The sequence below is a fragment of the Hemiscyllium ocellatum genome, chromosome 4 (genome assembly GCF_020745735.1).
Source record: "Hemiscyllium ocellatum isolate sHemOce1 chromosome 4, sHemOce1.pat.X.cur, whole genome shotgun sequence".
Classification (NCBI taxonomy): domain Eukaryota; kingdom Metazoa; phylum Chordata; class Chondrichthyes; order Orectolobiformes; family Hemiscylliidae; genus Hemiscyllium; species Hemiscyllium ocellatum.
In genome coordinates, this window is record NC_083404.1 from 95143825 (window position 1) to 95167598 (window position 23774).

Genomic DNA, 23774 nt, shown 5'->3' on the forward strand with positions numbered 1-23774 from the left:
GTGCTGATGAGGCTAGTATATATGGGACAAAATTTTGATTGGAAACAAATTAAATGTTTGGGAACTATATTTACGACTTGGATACAGTTTAAGAACAAAAAAAAGGCTATAAGATTTTTTAAGTTCATTTGCTTCGTTAAAGTATTTATCCTGGATGCTAGTAATTGAAAATCTATGATAATTAAGAAGAAAATGTTATTTAGTGAGGTAATGTAAAGACAGGCAAAACCATTACTGATAGATAGTGACCATCCACATCTTCAGGAATGATGGGAGTGAATAAATAGAATCCTAGCAACAAATTGAAACCTTGGGTTAATGTTCTACTATACTCAGTGGACTAACAACTACACCAACAGTGGTTGCACATTTCGAGCAGTTCACAATTATGTGTTAATGTGAAGTCAAGGACAACACATCAGCTCAGGTGGGGGATGGAGGACAAATATAGCATGGGGCAAGATATTGTCAACAATGCCTGGAAAGTGCCCAAAATAACAAAGAAAGACCAAAATGTAATGTAGGTTCTCCACTACTGACGCTCAGTGGCAGCAGCATGTAAAACCCTAAATCATTGGTGCAAAGATTCACCAATGATCTTTTGACCCAAGGATAAACAAGAATAAGGATAGCAGATATGTGGTAACACTACCACCTGCAGACCACTCACTATTCTGACTTGGAAATTTAATCACTATTCCTCCACTGGGTCAAAATTCTTGAATTCTCTGCCTAAGAGCATTGTAGATCTATCCACAGCACATGAACTGCAGTGGTTCAAGAAGGCAGCTCACAACTCATGGGCAACTAGTGATAGGCAATAAATGCTGGCCCAGCCAGTGATGAACACATCCCATGAATGAATTTAAAAAATAAATTGTACGTAATTATCTGGGTATTTATTCATTATTTTTGCATGCTTGATGTCTCTTACTGGATGTCTTTCAAAGAAAGAAAACAAAGATGCTCCATCACGAATCAAATAAGTCATTCGATTTATTCAATCACACCTTTCGGAAAACTAAAAAGAAAGATTAATTATATCCAAAAATACAAAGCCATATGGAGTTACACCCAGAGAAACTTTCTAATTTCAAGGGAGTGGACAAAACACTATAAAAGGCCATCTTACAATTTGATTTTAAACTTTACTTTGACTTCTCTGTTGAAAACATCATCTGTGAATTCAGGCATTTGATGTGCCGTCTATGATCCCACCTCCACATCTTCGGCTGATCAATTTGGCTACAGTTTCTAGGGTATAACCTATCTACGTGATTTCAGCTCTCCTGTCTGGCCAGCACAGTTCTGTCTCCTGTTCCTTAAAGATTCATTCAGCAACAGGAAGATTCGTACCACCAGTGCAATTCAGAAACATTATCAGCTATGTTCAAGAGAGTTGCTGGTTGAATTTTGCTAACTTTGAATGACTTTGTGGAATTAGTGTGAGTTAGCAGCACACCAAGCTGTTGATACCTACATGGACTGGTGTCACTGACAAAGGGGTGATCGACGAATGAGATGAATTTATTATTTTTCCCCTCTTGAGCCTGAATTAGCGAGGCATTGTTTGATTCCCTTTCTTCCTCCTTTTATTTCCATCCCTTACTGAGATAGGTGGAAGTGTGTTCGCCAAACTTTGGTTTTGAGATTCCATTTTTTGAAACAAATTCAGTGAAATCTTTTACACTGAACTCAAAGATACGATTTATCAAAAAAAGAAGTTCAGACCACGTAGGAATTTCTTCACTGCTCCAACCATGTACATAAGCACTAACAAAATTAAGCAAGGAAGAACAGGCGAGGAGATCACACATCTTGGTGCTCCAGAGGCATTAAGATCAGTTAATGTGAGTTACAATTTCAAGGATGTTGGTGTCCAGTAGTGATTTTCTCTGTGAATTGGGCCCAGTCATTTCTTGCATGGAAAGCATATCAGCAACTGAGAGACAGCAATACAGGACTGGCTGCCAACTAAGCCCAGAGCTCCTGTTATTCTGGAGGTTAAACCACGACTGACAGCATTCAATGCATAAGCACATAAAAACTCAGTAAGCACACTTCCCCAGTCACTGAGTTGTGCATGTTGCACCAGAATGTCTGGTGTTATTGTTCACCTAAGCACTATGCCTGCCAACAAATATGTGAATGAGTGGAAGCCATTAAACCTCTGAAAAGGACGGAGCTGTCCTTTCTTCTGCAGTAAATGATACCTCAGCCAGCAGAAGACCAGTTTACTTCCCCTAATTAGTTTCTGTAGGCTGTGGTTCTTAACCAACAAATTTAAGACATTACAAGTGTGAACTAATTGACCTGTGCCTCGCGCAAGCAAGTGAAGATACTAGAGAAGGAAGAATGGCAAGCAGTGAGATCTGACAAGCCAAAGGATCATCTCAGTGTACCTGCCTTCCCAGTATTTCCCTCAATTTTGTGTGTCTGTGTGTAGGGGGAGTTTCATAAGGGAGTTATAATTTTAGCAAGGTTTATATGTTAATGTTTGTAAGTGTTTAACTGCAGAGAGGGTATTTATTTGCAGTGAACAGCAATTCATGTTAAGTACAGAAACCTGGTCCATGGTATCTGCCAACAGGTCTTAAAGATGTGTAATTTTCATACTTTTATACAATCTTTAACTTTCAGGATGACTTTGGGGATGGCCAAGCTCGATCTCCAGTGAACTACTGCAATAGATATGTCAACAAAATTCTTCAAATATCTTTTATTATCATTGCTTATATTCTTAAAAGCACACTGTGGCAATGCAACCATCTTACATCTAAATGTAGACATGAAAAGCTTTCGTAATGTTCTTCAGTCACAATATTTACAGAAAATCAAACCAATCTCCAAACCCCAAAATAAAAATTTTAGGGACATTACCCTGCTCCCACATCCTGTCATCAGCATAAACATCTCTAGCTACTATTAGTTCTGATAAAAGTCACTAGACTCAAAATATTAACTCAGTTTCTTTCTCCATAGATGCTCCCAAATCTGCTGAACTTTTCTAGCAATTTCTGTTTTTGTTTCAGATTTTTAGCATCTACTGTTCTGTTTTATTATAACTTGATACTGTTTTGTCAGCGAGAACAACGTTCTGTCAGCCACTCAAAATTGACAATTGCTGAGTGCTATTTCATGGTAATCAGTATTTTAAGATAATTTTCTGTTATTTTTCAGTGTATTCTTGAATACTTTAATTTATTTAAATATTGATTGATCTGTCTGAATATGAAAATTAAATTACTATTTACCAAGCAGAAGCTTGAACTAAGAATGTGAACTGTCGAATGACTAACCCTTGTTGGCATTTGGACTCTATTCAACTCTAGGATAAGATTATTGGCAGGGAGTAATTGCTGGCAACAAGTACAATCACTATTTTAGAATGCAAACTAACAGGTTTTATGGATTATACATATGAATTACATGTTAGTCTGTCTTTCCATAGATTCTGGGACTTCTGAAGTCTTCTGTTCTTGGTTCTTTGACCTAATTTCTTAGCTCATAGAATACTTCTAAGTTTTGCCTTGGTCAACTTAATTTTATTCAGTTCTTATTAGGGTGGCACGGTGGCTTAGTGGTTAGCACTGCTGCCACACAACACTAGGGATCAGGTTTGATTCCAACCTTAGTGTGGCTGTCTCTGTGGAGTTTGCATGTTCTCTCCCTGTCTGTGTGCGCACCTGTTGTTTCGTCCCACAGTCCACACATATGTATGTTAGGTGGATTGGTCATGTTAAATTGTCTGTGATGTCCAGGGATGTATAGGCTAGATGGTTTAGCCATGGGAAATGCAGAGTTACAGGGATTAGCCATGGGAAATGCAGGGTTACAAGGATAGAATGGAACTCTGGTTGGGATGTTCTTTGAAGGGTCAGTGCAAACGTGATAGGCCGAATGGTGTCACAGTAGGAAAAAGCTTGGGAAGCATTTCTCTCCAGCTGTTGCTGAGTACTTTCTGCTAAAAGTATCAACCGAACAAATATATTTTACATTCATTTTCTTTAGCTTTAATAATGGTGATTCTAAGGCTGACTTCATGCTTATAGCTGGATATACGGCAAATACTTAACCTAAGTAATCATTGACTTGTTTTTTTCCTGACAACTTTCTATAATTTCCATTTTCTCCCCCTGGCAAGAGCCCACTTTAGCAATAGCCCTGTCATTAACTGCAATACTGTGGCTAATGCAAAGCTATGCTGGCAAGTGCCCAATTATTTACCATTTTTTCAAGGCAGCCCTTGCAACATTCAGCCCAAGTTGTGCATCAGTATCATTATAACTGTGACATGAGATTTGAACTAACGGATGAAACAGGGATTCTTTATTCCAATGGCATTAGCTCATTACAAACATGAGGGAAATTGAAGGTGAACAAAAAATATTTATAGTATGTGCAAGGAATATAGCCTTTGGTCTACATTGGGTTAAAGAACCTTTTGTCAATCTGTTTCTTCTTCTCAAGAGGCCTTCTTGCCCTAGAGTCACCCTTATTTCCAGAGAGGGTCTATTTAAGTGTTGCAGTTGCCCTCCCACATGGTCGCCACCTGCTCCTGGTGACTCTGTTACACACTTCTCTGTTTGAAGTATGCTGTCCCAGCAACTGCACATGGTGCATAGTAACCATTTGCTAAGCTGTTGCATGGTTAGCAGGATCAGTTGCACAGTGACAGTTAGAATATGTGGGTCCACACTTTCTCTCTTCTGTCATCACTGGCCTGAGAAACTGTTAAATGTTGAGGTGATAGCCAGCATTTGGCTGAGAAGACCTTCCCAACCACTTATCTTTACCCGTACCTTCAAAACCTCTGCAGTGGATCACCCGTATAAGGATCCAGGTCAGTTGGTCTCAATGCATTGTGTGATTGATGGTACTTGCAGGTTCAGTTGCTGCCTCCTTTCAAGCAACTCCCCTCCATGGTCTGTTTGCTGAAGCTGGCCTCTATTTATTGGTTCAACAACATAGGTGTAACCTCCTGTATTCAGCGTTTGATGACTCTGTGGGGTTCAGGGATCCAAATATTCTGTATCATATTCCGACCTTTAATACTGCAATTTTGCAATGCTCTTGTACCAATCAAAAGGTCAATCTTAACAGTCTTGTGATTACTCAGTGTCACTGTTCTCAGAAATACTTCCTCTGTCCTTTTGGACACCATCTTGAATATCAGGTGTAGTCTTGCGTGATGCTCAGCTATCAGAGGGTGTGGTGGCCCCAAGGGGTTGGTCCATGGGAAGGATTGGGTCTCATGCAAAGAAAGAGATAGTGTAAGGAGTAGCCTGTGGATAACTGCAAGGTGCTACTCTAAGCATAAACCACCTCGGAATGGTATTCAGCTGACTTTTATTTACTCTCAGGAGGCCAGTCTACAGACCATCATACAGTTGAATTGTGTACCCAGTCCATTACTCTCTGGATAATGTGGAGTGATGCAACTCTTGGCAATGCCACAGACCTTGCAAAGCACCTGTAGGACCTTGCTCTCAAAGTGGTATTCTGATCAATGGAACATGGCACACTTGATGGATAAATCAATCATGTACTAATACCCTGGGTGTAGTTGAGACCATTGGCTCACAGATGGAAATGGCCTGCATGAAATTGGTCAAGATATCAAGGACCATAAAATTCGTTGCAAGAATCTTTAGAGGCCTCTTGCTGATCAGTGATCCCATGCTGGGGTGAAGTTGCTTCCCTGCATTGGCCAAAGTATACCTCTCACAATTAGGATAGTAATCATCAATATCAGTATCCATCCCGAGTCAGTAACACTCTTGTTCAAGCAATTGCCTTTTTTGTCACTTGGTGTCCTACTGGATCATGAACATCTCATAACACTTCAGATTTGAAGTTGTCAGGAAGGATCTGCAGCTTCACATCTCTCTTCTTGTCATGAACCAGAATTCCCTCCCCAAGAGCATTATGGGTCTATCTACAGCACAAGGACTGTAGCAGTTCAAGAAGGTAGCTCACTATTATCTTCACAAGGGCAACTAGGGTTGGACAATAAATGCTGACCACCCAGCGACATCCATGTCCCAGGACTGAAAACTAAAAAAAAAATCAATGGAGGACTTTGTCCTCCTCGAATCCTTTTCCAGCACCTCAACAGTTTCTGTCCTAGCTGGCACTGAATTAGTCAATGTTAGGTCTTCCAATAATGGTACAGTCTACCAATGTCCTTTTCGATCAGCTGAAGCTTACTGACATGTTCTTTCGAAGTAGAAGAAATCACTTCATTGAAAGAAAATGAAATATAATCTAACAAACCAGATTTCAGTCAGACATCTAACTTGTTTAGTAATAATTTTATAACACAAGATTTGGTAATACTTAACTCTTGTCGTTTGCATTGATATTTTGAGCTTCCATGGCCTCTAGGATGGGAATATTTTGGATCTTCCTCTGCCACCATTCACAATTGAGTGTAACAGGTCTACAGGGATTTTATCAAATCAGTTGGTTAGATTAGATTACTTACAGTGTGGAAACAGGCCATTCGGCCCAACAAGTCCACACCGATCTGCCACCCACGCATACCCCTACATTTACCCCATTATCTAACACTATGGGCAATTTAGCATGGCCAATTCACCTGACCTGCACATCTTTGGACTGTGGGAGGAAACCGGAGCACCCGGAGGAAACCCACGCAGACGCAGGGAGAACGCGCAAACTCCACACAGTCAGTCGCCTGAGGCGGGAATTGAACCCAAGTCTGTGGCGCTGTGAGGCAGCAGTGCTAACCACTGTGCCACCCACTGTAACTCTGGGACTGAATAAATTAGATTAGATTACTTACAGTGTGGAAACAGGCCCTTCGGCCCAACAAGTCCACACTGACCCGCCGAAGCGCAACCCACCCATTCCTCTATATTTACCCCTTTACCTAACACTATGGGCAATTTACCATGGCCAATTCACCTGACCTGCACATCTTTGGACTGTGGGAGGAAACCAGAGCACCCGGAGGAAACCCACGCAGACACGAGGAGAACGTGCAAACTCCACACAGTCAGTTTTTGGTTGTTGGTTTGCTTAGTGATCTGTTGCATGCTGCTTCCACTCTGTAGCATGCATGTAGTCCAGTGTTGTGGCTTGTCAACCTTGACGGTTGGCATCTGATTTTTAGGTTTGCATAATGCTGGTTTTGGTAACATCTCCTCACTGTACATTTCTGCTGTTGCTGATGCCTCACATCGCTGCATGAATGTCCAAAGAAACTTTTCCAATCTGTTTTTATATTTTTGCATAACCTTTTCTGGTACTCTTTTATTTTGTTCCCTATCTTTTGATAATTCTCTACCATTTTTCTTACTCTGTTTAATCTGCTCTGTTACCTATCTTTGCACAATTGAATATCTTCTTTGATTAATGCAATTTTTGATATTTTCAGTTAACCACAGATGGTGGGTATGTCCCATACAGCCTTTCTTGCTTGTTGTAATGTGTCCATTCTGCACTTTCTGGAATATCCCTTTTACTGTTTGCCACTACATCTTTATTGATGTATTTGTTCACCAAAATTGCCAGTTCACTTTTTTCTAGCTCTGCTTTCATGTCCTCACAATTGTCCATGTTTATGTTTGATTCTTGGACAGCATTCCCTCAACTTCTGTACTAGTTACGTGACCCTTTAAGGTTCATGTGGAGCAATGACTTCCAGACCCAGAACTCAATGCCATGGTTCTCATGCCAATGCCTGCCACTCTGCATGGAATCTTGCAGTGGCTGTGTACGAGCACCACTATGCAACTTAGAAGGAACTAAGCTAATCTTAAACACACACTTTTCTCCCTCAAACTGTATGTAAAATTCAACCATATTATAGTTGTTGCTACTCAGGGGTGTTTTCACTATAAAGTCAATAATTAATCCAGTTTCATTGGTCAAAACCAGGTCTAATTTAATCTGTTGTCTGGTTACAGTCATAGAGATGTACAGCATGGAAACAGACCCTTCAGTCCAACTCATCCACATTAGTGCAATAGCATACCAATCTAAGAATTTATCCGGAAAACAGTCAATGGATTCCTCATCCTTTTTTTTCCACCTGATCTTTCCATTTTATATGTAGGTTAAAAACCTCCGTGATAATGCCTGTACTCTTTTGACATCTCCCATTCTTTCTTTCTTGATACCCTAGGAAAAAGCAAGGACTGCACATGCTGGAGATCAGAGTCAAGAGTGTAGTGCTGGAAAAGCACAGCAGTTCAGGCAGCATCCAAGGAGCAGAAGCACCTCTTGATGAAGGGCTAATGCCTGAAACATCGATTCTCCTGCTTCTCGGATGCTGCTTGACCTGCTATGCTTTTCCAGCACCACACTTTCTTGATACCCTGTACTACCAGGTCGTTCCTGTTGGAGGGCCTGTTTACAACTCCCACAAGTGACCTCCTACTTTTATCCCTCATCTTTCCCCAAACTGCGTCTATATTCTGGTTTCCGGAATTTGGGTTATCCTTCTCTATTTTGCTAATATCGTCTTTCATTAACAGAGCCACTTCTCTACACTTTGAGCTCTAAGTCTTTCATAAATGTCACATACCCTTCAATCCTAATCATAATCTCAGTCATCCTGCAGCCATGTCTCAGTAATTGCCACTAGACTGCACATATTTATCTCAATTTGTACTACTAGTTCATCTGTTTTGCTTCAAATGATATGTACATTCACGTACAGTGCCTTGTGTGTCCTTTTATTATTTTTCTAACTTCTTGTCTTATCTGATTTCCTCTTAGATCTGCATTCTTTGTCCAATCCTGTCATTGTTTGCTTTTCTTTTCCCATATCAATTCCTTCCTCTGTTGCTTTTTCTGCATTCTTTGATTCCCCACGATGTCTCAAATTTGGGCCCTTGCCCCACCATTTAGTTTGCCCCACCGTCTGTTCTAATTCCCTTGAAACGCAGCTTCCAGGAACATCAATCCCAGTACAGTTCAGATGTAGACTTTCCCAATAGGACAGATCCAACTTCACCAGTGTGAGAACCAGAACCCATTTCTCCCAAAACAGTCTTCCAGCCACACATTCATTTCCTTAACTTTGTTTACCCTCTGTCAATTTGTACATGACTCAAGTAATAATCTATAGATTTGAGACTCTTCATAATTTGGTGTCAGTTCCATATTCTGGCTATGCAGAACTTGTTTTCTAGTTCTGCCTGTCTCACTGGTGCCAAGATGAACCGCAAGTTCTTCTCTAGCCCAGAGCAGATATCTTGACACCTCACAATGTGCCAACACAGACATTTGGACTCACAGCTGTAGAGAACACAGTCAGTCTGACTATGCTGTCCCCTATTCCCACTTTTGCCTCCCCTGCTTGACACTTCTTGTATCACAATGTCATAGTTTCTTTTTCATCCATCCCACAATACCTACTATCAAGGATTCAAGCTGAAAGAACCTCAAACCTGTTAAGACAACTGCAGGAGCTGACCCTCCTGCAATTCTGGATCAGTGGTGCTGGAAGAGCACAGCAGTTCAGGCAGCATCCAAAATGCAGCGAAATCGACGTTTCGGGCAAAAGCCCTTCATCAGGAATAAAAGCAGTGAGCCTGAAGCGTGGAGAGATAAGCTAGAGGAGGGTGGGAGTGGGGAGAAAGTAGCATAGAGTACAATGGGTGAGTGGGGGAGGGGATAAAGGAGATAGATCAGGGAGGAGAGGGTGAAGTGGATAGGTGCAAACGTCAATTTCGCTGCACTTTGGATGCTGCCTGAACTGCTTAGATTGCTTACAGTGTGGAAACAGGCCCTTCGGCCCAACAAGTCCACACAGACCCGCCGAAGCGAAACCCACCCATACCCCTACATTTACCCCTTTACCTAACACTATGGGCAACTTAACATGGCCAATTCACCTAACCTACACATCTTTGGACTGTGGGAGGAAACCGGACCACCCGGAGGAAACCCACGCAGACACGGGGAGAACGTGCAAACTCCACACAGTCAATCGCCTGAGGCGGGAAATGAACCCGGGTCTCTGGTGCTGTGAGGCAGCAGTGCTAACTACTGTGCCACCGTGCTGTGCTCTTCCAGCACCACTGATCCAGAATCTGGTTTCCAGCATCTGAAGTCATTGTTTTTACCTCCTGCAATTCTGTCCTTTGGGTCCCCCTACTGCCTCACTTGCAGCCACACCCTCCTGTCTATGACCATATCAGGACACTTTACCCTCAGAGGTGTAACTGCCTCCTGGTTCATAGAATCCAAGTAAGTTCCCTCTCCCAGATGCACAACATTAGTTCAGCTTGCAGCTCATAAAATCTGAACTACAGATGTTCAAAATGCAAACACTGTTTCTGGGAACACTGTCATAAAATGCTAGTTTTTTTTTGCAAACTTATAAACTGAACACAGTAAAAATTCTAAAACTGCCATGGTGAGATTTGAAGTTGCATTTTTCAAATTATTAATCTAGAGCTCTGGAATAAAGACAATCATGCTGTTGGAAGCTGGTGGAAGCCATTCGTAGGCAGCTGAGTATGAACACACAGACAGACAGACACACGCCCACAATATAGGATTGGGTTGTGAAGAAATAAGCAATGAATGCTGAAGTTCTGCACCACCAACTGGTTATTGGGGTAAGTGCACATGGATGAAATGGTGAGGAGAAAGATGACATTGCAATTTTTCAATATATTTTAAGATGGATGTAGTTTTTTTCTAATTTATTTAGAAATTTTTACAGGTAGTGATAAAGTTCTGTGAATATTGGACATTCATCCTGTCAGGTAAAAAAATGCTAAACTGTTCAAGAAAGTTAGATCTGAAAAAGCAACTCAAACTCAGCAACTCAGAGTTAGTTCAAGTGTATAAAGATTTTTAAAACAATTATTCATGTAAATGTCACTGGCTGGGCCAGCATTCATTGCATTCCCAGGTTGCCCCTCAGAAAGCGGTGGTCAGCTGCCTACTTGAGGTGTTCCAGTCCATATGCTCCAGGAATTCCAACAATCCTATTTGGCAGGGAGTTCCAGGATTTGACTCAGCAACAGTGAAGTAATGGCAATACATTTCCAAGTCAGGATGGTGAGTGGCCTGGAGGTGTCCTTGTAGGTGGTGGTGTTCGCACGTATCTGCTGCCCTTATCCTTCGAGATGGAATGGGTCTTGGATTAGAAGGTGCTGTCTAAGGATCTTCGGTGAATATTTGCAGTGCATCTTGCAGATGGTACACACTGTGGCATTAACACTAATGACATATTACTACAGATGTTCGAAAATTAACCCTAAAAAGGTTCAAACATGGAGTGAATTTCCTTTTAGATATCTGAAGCATTCTGGAAAAAATTAGGGAACTAGAAAGCATGGAGAGGTGAGATTGTCGAGTAATTTAACTCGAATATGTTTATTTTGTAACTTTGTGCCCGTTATTGACTTAACATAGTAAGGAAAGCCAATCAGTTCGATACCGAAAGCTAATAATGAACCTGAAACTGACTTTCGAAATTTTAATAGACACTAAATATGTTCAGCTCGTAGAGAGCAAAAATAGGCTATAATTTAGCTGAGCAGTTAAATGTCAGCGTTCACTGATAAAACCGCGTAACTGTTTAGAAGGGAAAAGATAATACAAACTGAATGCTCTCCAGGAGAAAAATAACGTCCAGAAATCAACAAGAAACAGGACAATCAAGTGCTGGAGACAAGAGATTGCCCCCCCAATTTTAATCGAGAAGTAAAAGTGGATTTAGCAAACCAAGAGAAAATTCTTCAGGAAGCTGTCCACAAAAAAAAGTAAATTCACGAGTGAAACTCCAGATAGAACGATGAGGTCTAAAACTGTTGGTTGTTATAAAGTCAAGGGGATGTGGGGCTTTCCTTAATAAGTTGACGCTAGAGAATGTTGTTCTTTGAAGTGAAATGTGCGCCTTCCTGTGCTCAGTACATGCGCAGTGCCCGGCCTCTGGCAAGTTGTGTTTGAGTAAAGCTGGAGCAGAGTGTGGTCAGAGTGGAACGAGCTCACTGACCGCCTGAGTCACACTTGTGGATTTTCACTTCAGCTAGCGGGCTTGGACCAGGAGGGACAGATATCCGTCACTGCTAGGATTCGGAGGCCGCGAATTAATTGATTTCGACGTACTTTTCCTCTTCTCTGGCTGTGCCGAGACCGAAGGGGGATCTTGAAGGAGTTTGGGTGACTTTTCAGGTAAGGCTGGCGTCCGAATGTTTCATTCTTCGCCTCAAAAATAAAAGTCTGATTTCACGATGTAACATTTTGTTGTCGGTGAGTGTTGAAACTTTCGAGGGCGTAGCCAGCTTCACCGAGAGTGGAGAGAAGAAACAACATTAGCAAGTGTGGATTCTGGAAGTCAGGCTTTCAAGTTGTCCTCAGCAGATCCCCCCCAGTTGAGTAGGATTCGTGTACATCTTGGTATTTACAAAAAAGACAGGGCTGAAAATATTGGCCCGGATTCAAGCAACTTAGTGACCTATTTCTTTCTGACAATTCCGCCCTTCTGTTAAATAGCTCCCCAAAACAAGAAAGAGCATCTGTCATCCTGCTGCATTCAACAAGCGAAGGAAAGGAACGGGACTTTCACAGTTAAAAGCACCTTCTGCAAACGTGCTACTGCTTGGCACAATCTCGAGGGAGAGAACCGGGGTGGCCACTTGTGTGGAAGATCTCTCCCAAGTTGTGGAGGCAGTGAAGGGTTAAGAAGCTACGCCCCAAAATAGTGCTCATAATCACCCTGTCCACATAAACAGCCACTGTCCGGGGGGAAAAGGGGCGTGGGCAGACTGTTTCTCTGAAAAAAGAAAGGTTCGTTTGCTTTTGTGTTTCGGAGCTTTTATTTCGATATGAGGTCGTGCAAAATATTCAACATTGTAATGGAACGTACCATAATTAACAAATTATAGTGGGCATATCTTGATGCTGTTAGCATTTGAGTAGTTGGTTTCAGTTTGTACACACAGCCGATTTCGACGTTGGTTTAAATCAGAGGGATACAAAAGTGATTGATTGTGAAATCGTCAGTTTGTGCGTACGTTGCAACATTTCTTTAGCACTTCATATTTTTGAACACTGAGTTAGTTTTGTGTTTTTTTTCTCTCACTTTCCCCACCCCCACTTTGGACCTCTGTCATAACTTCATTCTGCCTTTTGCGTTGCCCAGTTTGATATTTGATCTGTTGGAAACCCCAGCCACGTCTTGGAACTGACTATTGCACTCCTGGCTGTCTTTCCACGTTCAAAAGTCTGTATAAATTTGAGGCTATTTAAAACTCGACTGTGTCTTAACTCGCATGGTAACCTGTTCAGCTATTAACCATGTGTTCACTAACCTACATTGGCTCTTGATTAAGTATTACTTTGATTTTAGAGATTTCATCTGTACATAAATTCCTTTATGGCTTCATATCTGCCAGGCTCTGTAATTTACATCCAATTCCAAAAACCTCTGAAAAATCTCTTCCATTGTCTTTTGATCATTTGAATCACTCCTCTATTTGTTGTTGTATTTTCACTGATTAGGTTTTAAGGTCTGGTATTCCTTTCCTAAACCCTTCTGTTTCTTTTACTTTCTTCAATACCCTTAAAATCTATATATTTTAACCTAGGTTTTTGTCATCTGTCTTAATATAGTTGTGTGATCTATTCTGAAGTAGCCTAGTTAGTCATTTATTTGTTGACAAGTGTTACAAAATATGATAAAAGGAATGAAATAGGGCAGTCTGACCAACATTGACACTGGCATCAGAAACATAGTGGTAAATCTAGACATGGCCGCCCTGCCAAGCACTCCGTACTAACATTTGGGGGCTTGTGCCAAAATTGGAAGACCTGTTTCACAGACTAGTCCAGTAAAACAGTATCAAAGTTATTTTCAAAGAATCTTGTCTTATACATGAGGATATGAAACCTGAATACAGACTGAGGTAACTAGTTGTTGTCAGGAACAACCATTAACACATGGTCTTAATAACTTAGGTGACAATAAAATGGCTTCTCAATGCAAATAATGTGAAGAAATGGCTTCTAGGCTATAAATTGACAATTATGCTAAAAACTGCATAAAATATCTATTAATTCTGCTATAGCTACACAATTGACTGACCACACACTGCTTCATTAGCGATTAGCAGACAATGCTCCCTTTACAGCATAGAAATAACTAGACTAGCTAAGACATTACTGGCCATCCTAACTGACATTCAGATGCAGGTGCAAAGGCTCGATTAGTGAGATAAGGGTGGCCTGAGTGATGAAAAACAAAGTTGGTTCTCAGGAAATATCATTGGACCAAGTAACTGTCAAATAAAATAATATTGTATGTTGATTGGTAATTGTCTGAATGCACTATGCGATCATGGCCTGTACTTTTCTTTTAAGAAAAATATAAAAATGTCTTTGTCTTAAGCCATGTGTGCAGCTCCTCCGAGGAATACAGAAGTACACAACCTATGTGTTTCCAGATGCTTTGTACCCAGCCACATGAAGAAAATAAAGAATTAAGTCGTTAAGAACCAGACCGATTGTGAGTGCTTATTGACTGATCATGGAACACAGAGAACCCCCCCCCACCCGGGTCCACATCTTCGCAGACACCATCCCAGATGCACCATCACCATTATTGTGTATGACCTGTTCATCCAATTGGACTGACCTACCGATAGTATACAGTTGGTATTTGTAATGGGAGTCCCAGAACACTGGGCCTCATGATGTTTCAATCCAGTATATTTCCTGGAATTGGAGGAACAGAAGAGATTTGAGATTTTGTTGTACTGTATGAACAAATGTTGATTATCACTTACCATCTCCTCTGTACTGATGACTCAGTACTCCATGTTGAACACTACTTTGAGGACACTGAGGGTGGCACAGGCATAAATGTGGGAATTTCAGTGTTCAGTGAAATATTTTAAGAGGGACTCAATTGTACTATTACTGGTCAAGATGGTGGAGTCCAAAAGAACATGACTGCTAGAATGGACTGTAACAGGTGGTAACAGAATCAATAAAATAGAAAGACATACTTGACCTCATCTTCAACAATCTACCAGTAGTAGTTACATCTGACCACAACAGTACTGGTAGGAATAAACATTTCATTATCCTTATGGCGATAAAGTCCCACCTTCACATTGAGGGGACCCTTTGTTATGTTATGTGGCAGTACCATCATGCTGAATAGGATAGATTTTGAAAGTTCTGCCAATTTAAGACTGAGAATCCGTTAATAGTCATGGCCATCTGTCACAGCAGAGTTGTATTCAACTTCAGTCTGTAGCCTCATAGCTTGGCATAGCTTCCAATCTTATTTCCATCAAACTGGGACATCAACTCAGTGGTTAGCACTGCTGCCTTACTGCACCAGGGACCCGGGTTTGATTCCACCCTCTGGCAACTGTCTATATGGAGTTCGCACGTTCTCTCCGTGTCTGAATGGGTTTCCTCCGGATGCTCCGATTTCCTCCCACAATCCAAAAGATGTGCAGGTTAGGGGAATTGGCCACGCTAAATTGCCCATAGTGTTCAGGGATGTGTAGGTTAGGTGCACTAGTCAGGGGTAAATGTGGAGTAATAGGGTAGGGAATGGCTCCAGGTGGATTTCTCTTTAGAGGGTCGATATGGACTTGTTGGGTCAAGTGGCCTGTTCTATGATTCTGTTCTATGAACAGGGTCTGGTTCAAAATCATGATGTTGTACTTGTTTTTCTCTGCGGTATAATTTGTAGATTTGGATGTTGCCTTTGCAGGAGCCTTGTTGAATTGTTGTAGTTCATCTTGAAGATGGTAAACATCACTGCCATAATGTGATGATGGTAAAGGGAATCAATATTCAAGGTGGTGATTGGGAAGTCAATTTTGGTTCAAGGGTGCAAGGCTATACCACAAGCAGCTTGTAACATTCAGTATAAATGGAGAGTGTGAGTGTGTCACAGCTCTTCTGGGGCTGTCCCAAGGGGAAACGCTCAACATTTGCCTGAGTTCCTACATGGATTACCAAACTTTGGCTACTTTATTTTCACAATTGGAATTGATTTTCTTTGTATCGATTTCTTAGCACTGCATTAGTTATTACCGTATTGCATGTGGAAAAGTGCCAAATGCAGGGATGGTTTAAGGCAGCAAAAATGGAATAATTTGCACTTTTTATAGAAGTGCAGGAAGCTGCAAGAGTGCATCACGTTGCTTCTCCCAACTGAGGGTTGTTTTCAATAAACAATTGGAAATAACTGAAACATAATTGAAATCTTCTTCCAGATAGCCATAGAGAAAGGTTGAAGAAGATAGAAGAACAGCTGTGACAACAGCCTGGGACTGTAAAATGCTGCTGCTCCTGCTGCAACAACACGATCTTCCTGTTACAGAGGAGGAAAACATGGAAATTTTCAGTGTGGCCATTATGAGAGCAGCTTTCATTGGAGCATCACTGATCATTGATCCCAGTAAATGATTATCCAATAAATCGATCTCTGATATCAGTCTGATCAACAGTGCCAATAGTTCTAATTCATTGTCAAAGTCAACACCTACAACTTTGGTCCATCAAACCAATGAGCAAACTAGTACCTTAAAAAAATGTTTTTCTGGTGAAGCTACCTCACAAGATTACTTGTTTGCCAAACAGTAGCCAGGGTGAAGTAATCTCAAAACCAGTGGATCAGATCCAAGTTCAGCAGTCCTGTCACATTCAGACATGAATGGTTATGGACAATTAAATAGTCCACTGAAGGAAGAGTCTCCACAAATATTGCCATCCTCAAAGATGAGGGACTTAGTACATCAGTGCAAAAGTCAAGGCTGATGCATTTGTAAGCATTTTCAGTCAGAGTTTCCGAGTGGACAATGCTGTTATCCTCTTGAGATACCCAGTAGTACAAATACAAGTCTTCAGCCATTTGATTCACTCAACATCATTTTCAGAAGTAGCTGAAGATATTGGATACTGCAAAAGCTAGGGGGCCTAACAATATTGTGGAAATTGTGCTGATGGCATGTTCTCCAGGAATAGCTGCACCCTGAGCCACACTTCCCAGTACATAAACAAAATTGTCACCTATCCAACTATGTGGAAATTGCCCAGGTATGCCCTAAAAACAGGATAAATCCAGTCCAACCAATTAATGTCACATCAGTCTATTCTCCATCATCAGCAAAATAATAATAGCATTGTAAATGACACCTACTATCAGCAGCACTTACTCCACATAACCTGCTTTTTGATGCTCAGTTTGATTTGTCAAAGCCATTCAGCTCTTGATCCCGTAACAGCCTTCATCCAAACATGGACAACTTGGGTTAATTCAATCCATGAACAATTAAAGTTCTGAAGTCTATCATATAGGGCCCTAGCAAAATTGGTGTCAATGGGAAAGCTGTTTGGTGTCTTATTTCGCACAAAATGATATTATAGTGGTTAATTAGATGTCAATCATCTCCTGCTGCAACAACACGATCACAGAACATCACTACAGGAATTCCTCAGGATCCTATCATTATTCAGCTCCTTTATCAACAACTGTCTCCATTATAAGGTCAGAGATGAGATCTGTGTAAGCATCGAACTGACTCAGTCCATATATAAGTGCAAAATTGAAGCAGGGGCTGGCTATTGTCGAGCACCATTCAGGCTACACAATACTCAGCAGTGATCGTCTCCAACAAGATGGAGTCCAATCCCTTGATATTCAATGACATTACACACAGGAGATTCAGTGATGGTACTGGACTGGGCCATTTCCGTGGTTTCAGCACCAAACTTTGTCCCCCATCTCACTTAGAGAAGGCATATGTGCAGCACTGGTGTTCCTGATGCCATTTCACTACTCTTTACATCTTCGCTACTAGACCATTTCAAAGGTTGACCCATTTTCAGTAGCAGATGTAAGGATACCAGGATATAGGCCAGGTTATATATGGACTGTCTAAAGTAATTTGCCAATCCAAGGAAAAACCTAAGTTCTGGTACAGACATAAGAGCCAGGGTATGTTTGATTGCCCTCATTTTGTTTTCCAACAGGTGTAACCCAGTCTTGTTGACTCTGTAACCCAGTCACTTTGGGTAGCTGGAAAACCCGTCATCTGAGACACATACCTGTCTTTGAGACGCGTCTAACAGACCTTCACTGTTATTAGCACATCATCTAGATAAATGGTGACCTGGGGTAGACCTTGTAAAATGTTGTCCGGCACCTGTTTAAAAAATGGCACAGGCTGATGGTCCCCCAAGTGGCAGTCTCAGACATTAGTACAAATCCTTATTGACATTAGTTGTAGCAAGTGTCTTAATTAATTCTGGGATTCCTCGTCTAACCACAATTGTAGGTACTGATGGCCCATGTCCAGCTTCGTGAAGGACAGTTTTGTGGATAAGTTTCCTGTTCAAATGATTGTGTATTTATTTAGCTGTGAGAAGTGGTTTACCATTTGTTTAAAATCCCGACAAAGGTGAACTGACCCATCGGGCTTCTCAATCGTATGACAGGTGCAGCCTATTCTACAAGCTGTTCTCGTTTGATGAATCCTTCGCTTTCCAGTCTCCTGGGTTTCTGCCTCTACTTTTGCAAGTAAGGCAAATGGCACTGGGCTAGTCTTGCGGAATCATGGAATTGCTTCCTGGTCAACATGCATGGTGGCCTTGGCTTCTTTGATATTCCTTTGAACTTTCTGAAAAACATCGAGGTATTTAATTCTGACTTCACTCAGACAGTCATTTTCTAATTGAATCAGGCTTGGGCCCGAGCTTTTTACCACAATGAATGGTAACTGATCCAGTTGCTTCTCTTCAGACACCAAAACCAAAGTTGTACCATTAATCTGTCAGGGCTTCCTGGTCTAGGTTCTAAGTCTAGCCGAGATCTTATGCAACCTTTAGAGTTGGAGTCCAGAGTGCATTTTGTGAAAGTCCATTCCTACAATTACTGATACAGCTGTGCCAGTACCAACCTCTGAGAACTGGGCGACCATTTAACCAGATACTTATTTTGATTAGTTCAGAATTGGATGTTGCTAAGCAATTTAACTGTCCCAAACCAGGTCCAGCTCGACTTTCCAGGGTGTGCACTGTCCTGGATACCGGCCTATGGTTCTCTTACTTGGTTCAGACTTGGACTCTTTTGCAGTCTTGAGTCCACTTACCAGAGGCAACTACACTGGTTTGCTGACCCGGATCCTGAAAAAAATGTTAATTGTTCAATTGTGAGGCTAGGCTTGGTTTTGGGCTATTGCTGTGGGCTGACCTAAAATCTTTCTGTTCAGGATATGCCCTAAGTGGAGCAATGCAATTGCTTTCACTCAAGTGGTGTCCCCCAAGCTCAGTTGGCCTAGAGGTGGTGCCTCTTCCATTCTGTAACTCATGCTCTGCTTGCTGTATTTTCTAATGATAAAGCCAGTTATAGTGCCTGCTTAAAGTCCAATTGGGCTTGAGCTAGTAGGTGCTTTCACATAGTTGCATCATTAATCCCACATACCAAATGGTCTTTCAGCATCTCATATAAGGGTCAAACCGAAGTCACATGCCTCTACCTGTCATCTTAACCTCAACAAAAATTCTGCACAGATTCCTCCAGTTCTGGAACTACCGAGTAAAACTGATAGCATCGTTTGCCCAGGAAAAAAAATAATGCATCCATTCTACATATTGGCTCCAGCCTTCAGGGTCAAACAAGTCAAACTTCCTAAATAACGGCATTATGCAAAAATGCTTACCCCAACTCACAGATGATTGTTGCGAGTGAATTTCTTCAGGAGTGAATCCTTTTCTCTTGTCAGCACTGAAGCAACTGCACAAAGGTTGTTGTTCAATCACCAGGTCATCTTTTATTGACAGATGTGTAGTTCTTGACACTGGTTCAACTTCCTCTTAGAATGAACAGGATATTTGACAGTTCTGTTTCTTTATAAAAAATTCTTTTTTTTTTGTTCCCCACACTACCTAGCTTACTGTTCCCCAGCACCATGTCGTGTGTGTGGGTGTCGGACACAGTGAAAAACAAGAGTGTAAATCTTTATTTGTGTTCCACACTAAGCAGAAAGGAAACACACTAGTGGTCAGGGACAAGTGGTGACTTTCTCAAAGGGCAATGCTGTATGATCAAACAGTGAAGCGGAAGGCAGGGATTAAATCAAAATAGAGTTGGAGTGGGAAGTAATACACTCCACTCCCTGCGGTGCCCACCTTTCCCTGAAAATCTCGAGGGTGTTAGTGGACACCGTGTGCTCCTTCTCCAGTGACATCCGGGCTCGAACATAACCATGGAAGAGGGGCAGGTAATTGGCCCTAACCACCCCCTCCACACCCCGCTGCCTGGACCTGTTTATGGCCAGTTTGGCCAGGCCCAGGAACAGACCCACAAGGAGGTCCTTCAACCTAGCCTCCCCCCTCTGCACCGGCTGCTCAAGGATCAGGAGTGTGGGACTGAAGTGCGACCAAAAACAGAGGAGAAGTTTTTGAGAAATATAAACATGGTCCACGGACTCCACAGCACCACAAAACAAGCAGTTGGACTGGGAGACCATGACCACCGTAATCTGCGGTTGCAAGGGACTGCTGTGTGACAGTTCTGTTTCCATCTGTTAGCCAGGGTTCCCTGATTGGGGCCCTTAACCTGGTTCAATCAGGGAACTCATATTCTGAGGTTAACCTGGCTGACCTTGTTACACTCAGTGCACCTTCCTAGCAGCATAATGGGTCTACTTAAGCCGCAAGGCTCCTGTGATTCAAAATGGTACCTCACCAGCATATTCACACTGATGATTAAGGCTGAAAACTTTAATATTGGAATAGCGACTGACACCCCTAAGGAAATATTATTTCAAAGATAGTAATCTCAGGATTGCACCTAAGGCCATATATTAGGAAGATATAGAGGATTAAGGTATAGCTTGATGTATAGTGGAAGAGGGAGAACTTCAGGCACTGAGGCAAAATATTGGTTGAAGCGAAAATTAATGGAGGCAGTGATTTGAGCAGAATAGAGAGGGAGATGGTACTTGAAAAGTTGATTATGCTTGTGGTTGACAAGTCACTGGTGTGAATGTGTGTTGCTGGTTAAAGCACAGCAGGTTAGGCAGCATCCAAGGAATAGGAAATTCGACGTTTCGGGCATAAGCCCTTCATCAGGAATCTGATGATTCCTGATGAAGGGCTTATGCCCGAAATGTCGAATTTCCTATTCCTTGGATGCTGCCTAACCTGCTGTGCTTTAACCAGCAACACATTTTCAGCTGTGATCTCCAGCATCTGCAGACCTCATTTTTTACCCTAAGTCACTGGTGTGGATGACTTTCCTTTCAGATTTCTAAAAGGATTAGTGATGAAGATAACAAAAGGCTTATTTTAATCTTTGGAACTTCCCTGGATATGGAGGTGATGCAAAAAAACTGGAGAGTTGCACACAGACACGCTTACTTAAGGAAACGCATAAAGTTAATCTGAGCATCTACATGCCAGTTAGTTTAACATCATGGATGGGTAAAATTTTAGAAACAATAGATAGGAGGAAAAATACATCAACAGACTCTTGGAGAGTTTTAAGTTAACTAAGGAGAACCAGCATGGATTTGTAAAAGGCAGATGGTGCTTATTGAATGTTTTGGTAAAGTAACAGTAAAGGTTTATTAAGGGAATGCAATGTATGTTGTCTACATGGATTTCGAGGAAGTGTTTGATAAGGTATTACATAGATGCTTGAAACTCAGTCAGCAGAAAATCAGTCTCCAACTGTTTAAAACCTGAACATAAACTGAAAGTTGTGATAGTTTTATTTCAGACTGGTGGAATACAGGATGTATGAGTAGACCATTCAGTTTGTCGAGCCTGCTCTGCCATACAGTGAAATTATAGTTAGCCTTCCACCTCAGTACCATTTACACTCCTCTTCCTGATATATTTACCATCTAGAAATCTGTTGATCTTCGTATTGAATGTACTTGACCATTGACCCTCCATTTAGAAAATGCTAAAGATTAATCATCCTCTCAGTGAACAAATTCCTCTCCGTTTCAATCCTAAATGGCCCGCCCCTAATTCCTGATTAACTCCTAGTTCTAAATCCTTCCACCCGTTGCCAAGAAAAAAATCCTCCCCATGTCTATCCTCTTGAGCCCATTGGGGGTTTCAATGAGATCACTTCTTATGCTTCTAAATACTTGATTTTATTGTTACATGTACTCAAGCACAGGAGTACAATGAAAAGTATCTAATGTTGCCACAAATTTAACTACAAAGGAATATAAGTACAAATTTCTCAGGTAGAAAGTAGTAAAAGAAGCAAAGTTGAAAGCCTAAGCATTACAAATCTTCACTGAGTACATAGAAAAGTACAGAAATAAGGTAATAGTTAACACTTAAAGTCCTCTTTAATATAAATGTGAAAAAAAGTGATAAAGTTAAAAGTTCAACAGTTTTTGAAGAGTGGTTGCTGGGACCCTGGTCTCTTTTGCTTAACTTGCTGTCTGGGAGACCTCAGCAACCTGTTCTGGACACTGCCACTGAAGATACCAGGGACCTCCCTTACCACTCATTCTTCCCATGTTGAGCCATAATGCCATCACCGCTGCTGTCGCTGAAGATGCTGCCTCTGACTTCCTGCCTCTAGAACATGCCTGGGCAGGGTCCACTCATGGTCTCTGAGCACTGGGTATGCATTGGGCGCTGCTCTCACCACTGGCCGCCTTGATTGCCGGGCTGAGAGACTGCCAGGGGCTGCAGAAAGGCTCCCAAGTTTGCCGGGAGGATACCACGCTGTGCCAGGAGGATGCCTCAGTGGGTCTGCACTGAGGCTGAAAAGAGAAAAGAAACATGCAGGGTTTAAAATGCAGTGAAGAAACGGGCTGAGTGGATGAGCTCCGGCTGAAGTATCTTACTCCGCCACCATCTTATGGATGCAAGCTGGGTCTTTGTAATCCTCAAAGGACTGTCCTGCCATCCCATGATTCAATTTCTTCAATCTTCTTGCATTCCCTTTTATGGCAAATGTAACCTTCCTTAGGAAATCCAATTATGAGCACTCACCAGGGCAGGAAGAACTCTTCATGTCTACAGTTAAATCTGCTCACAATAAAGGACAGTTTACCATTTGCTTTCATAACTGCTTGTTTCACCTCTACGCTTGCTTTCAGTGACTTATTAACAAAGACATTCCAGTCTGTTTGTATGTTAAAGTTTCCCACCTGTCACCATTTTAAAAAAATACTCATTTCGTTTTTCCTATCAAAGTAGATAACTTCACGTTTTATTTATTCACTGAATGTGTATGGCACTGGCTGGGCCAGCGTTTATTGCCCATACCTAGTTGTCCTTAAGAAGGTGATGATGAGCTGCCTTGAACTGCTGCAGTCCATGTTGATGCAGCATATCAATACAAGTCAGGATGAGGAATGGCTTGGAGGGGAACTTGCAGCCAGTGATTTCCCCAAGTATCTGCTACCCTTGTCCTTCTAGATGGTAGTAGCTGTGGTTTTGGAACGTGTTTTCTCAGGAACCTTGGTGAATTTCTACATTGTACATCTGCAAGATGCAATGTTGCTACATAACGTCAGTGATGGAGGGAGTGAATATTTGTGGACGTGATGCCAGTCAAGCGAGCTGCTTTGTCCTGGATGGTGTCAAGCTTCTTCACTATTGGAGCTGTACGTATCCAGGCAAGTGAGGACTTTCCATCCCAGCTGACTCGCATCTTGTAGATAGTGGACAGGCCTTGGGGAGTCAAGAGATGCGTTACTTGATGCAGGATTCCTAGCCTCTGACCTGCTGTTGTAGCGATAGTAATTATATAGCTAGTCTCCAGATTCTAGCAATTTTGC

General features: G+C 41.7%; 1 protein-coding gene across 1 annotated transcript in view; it reads left to right on the forward strand.

The window, feature by feature from the left end:
• Window positions 1-11881: 11881 nt before the first annotated feature.
• LOC132815013 (copine-3-like) overlaps window positions 11882-23774 on the forward strand; it is a 76476-nt gene continuing 64583 nt past the window's right edge. Inside the window, exon 1 of the mRNA XM_060823641.1 lies at window positions 11882-12165. The gene's annotated coding sequence lies outside the window, so the exon portion shown is untranslated. The remainder of the gene's footprint in view (window positions 12166-23774) is intronic.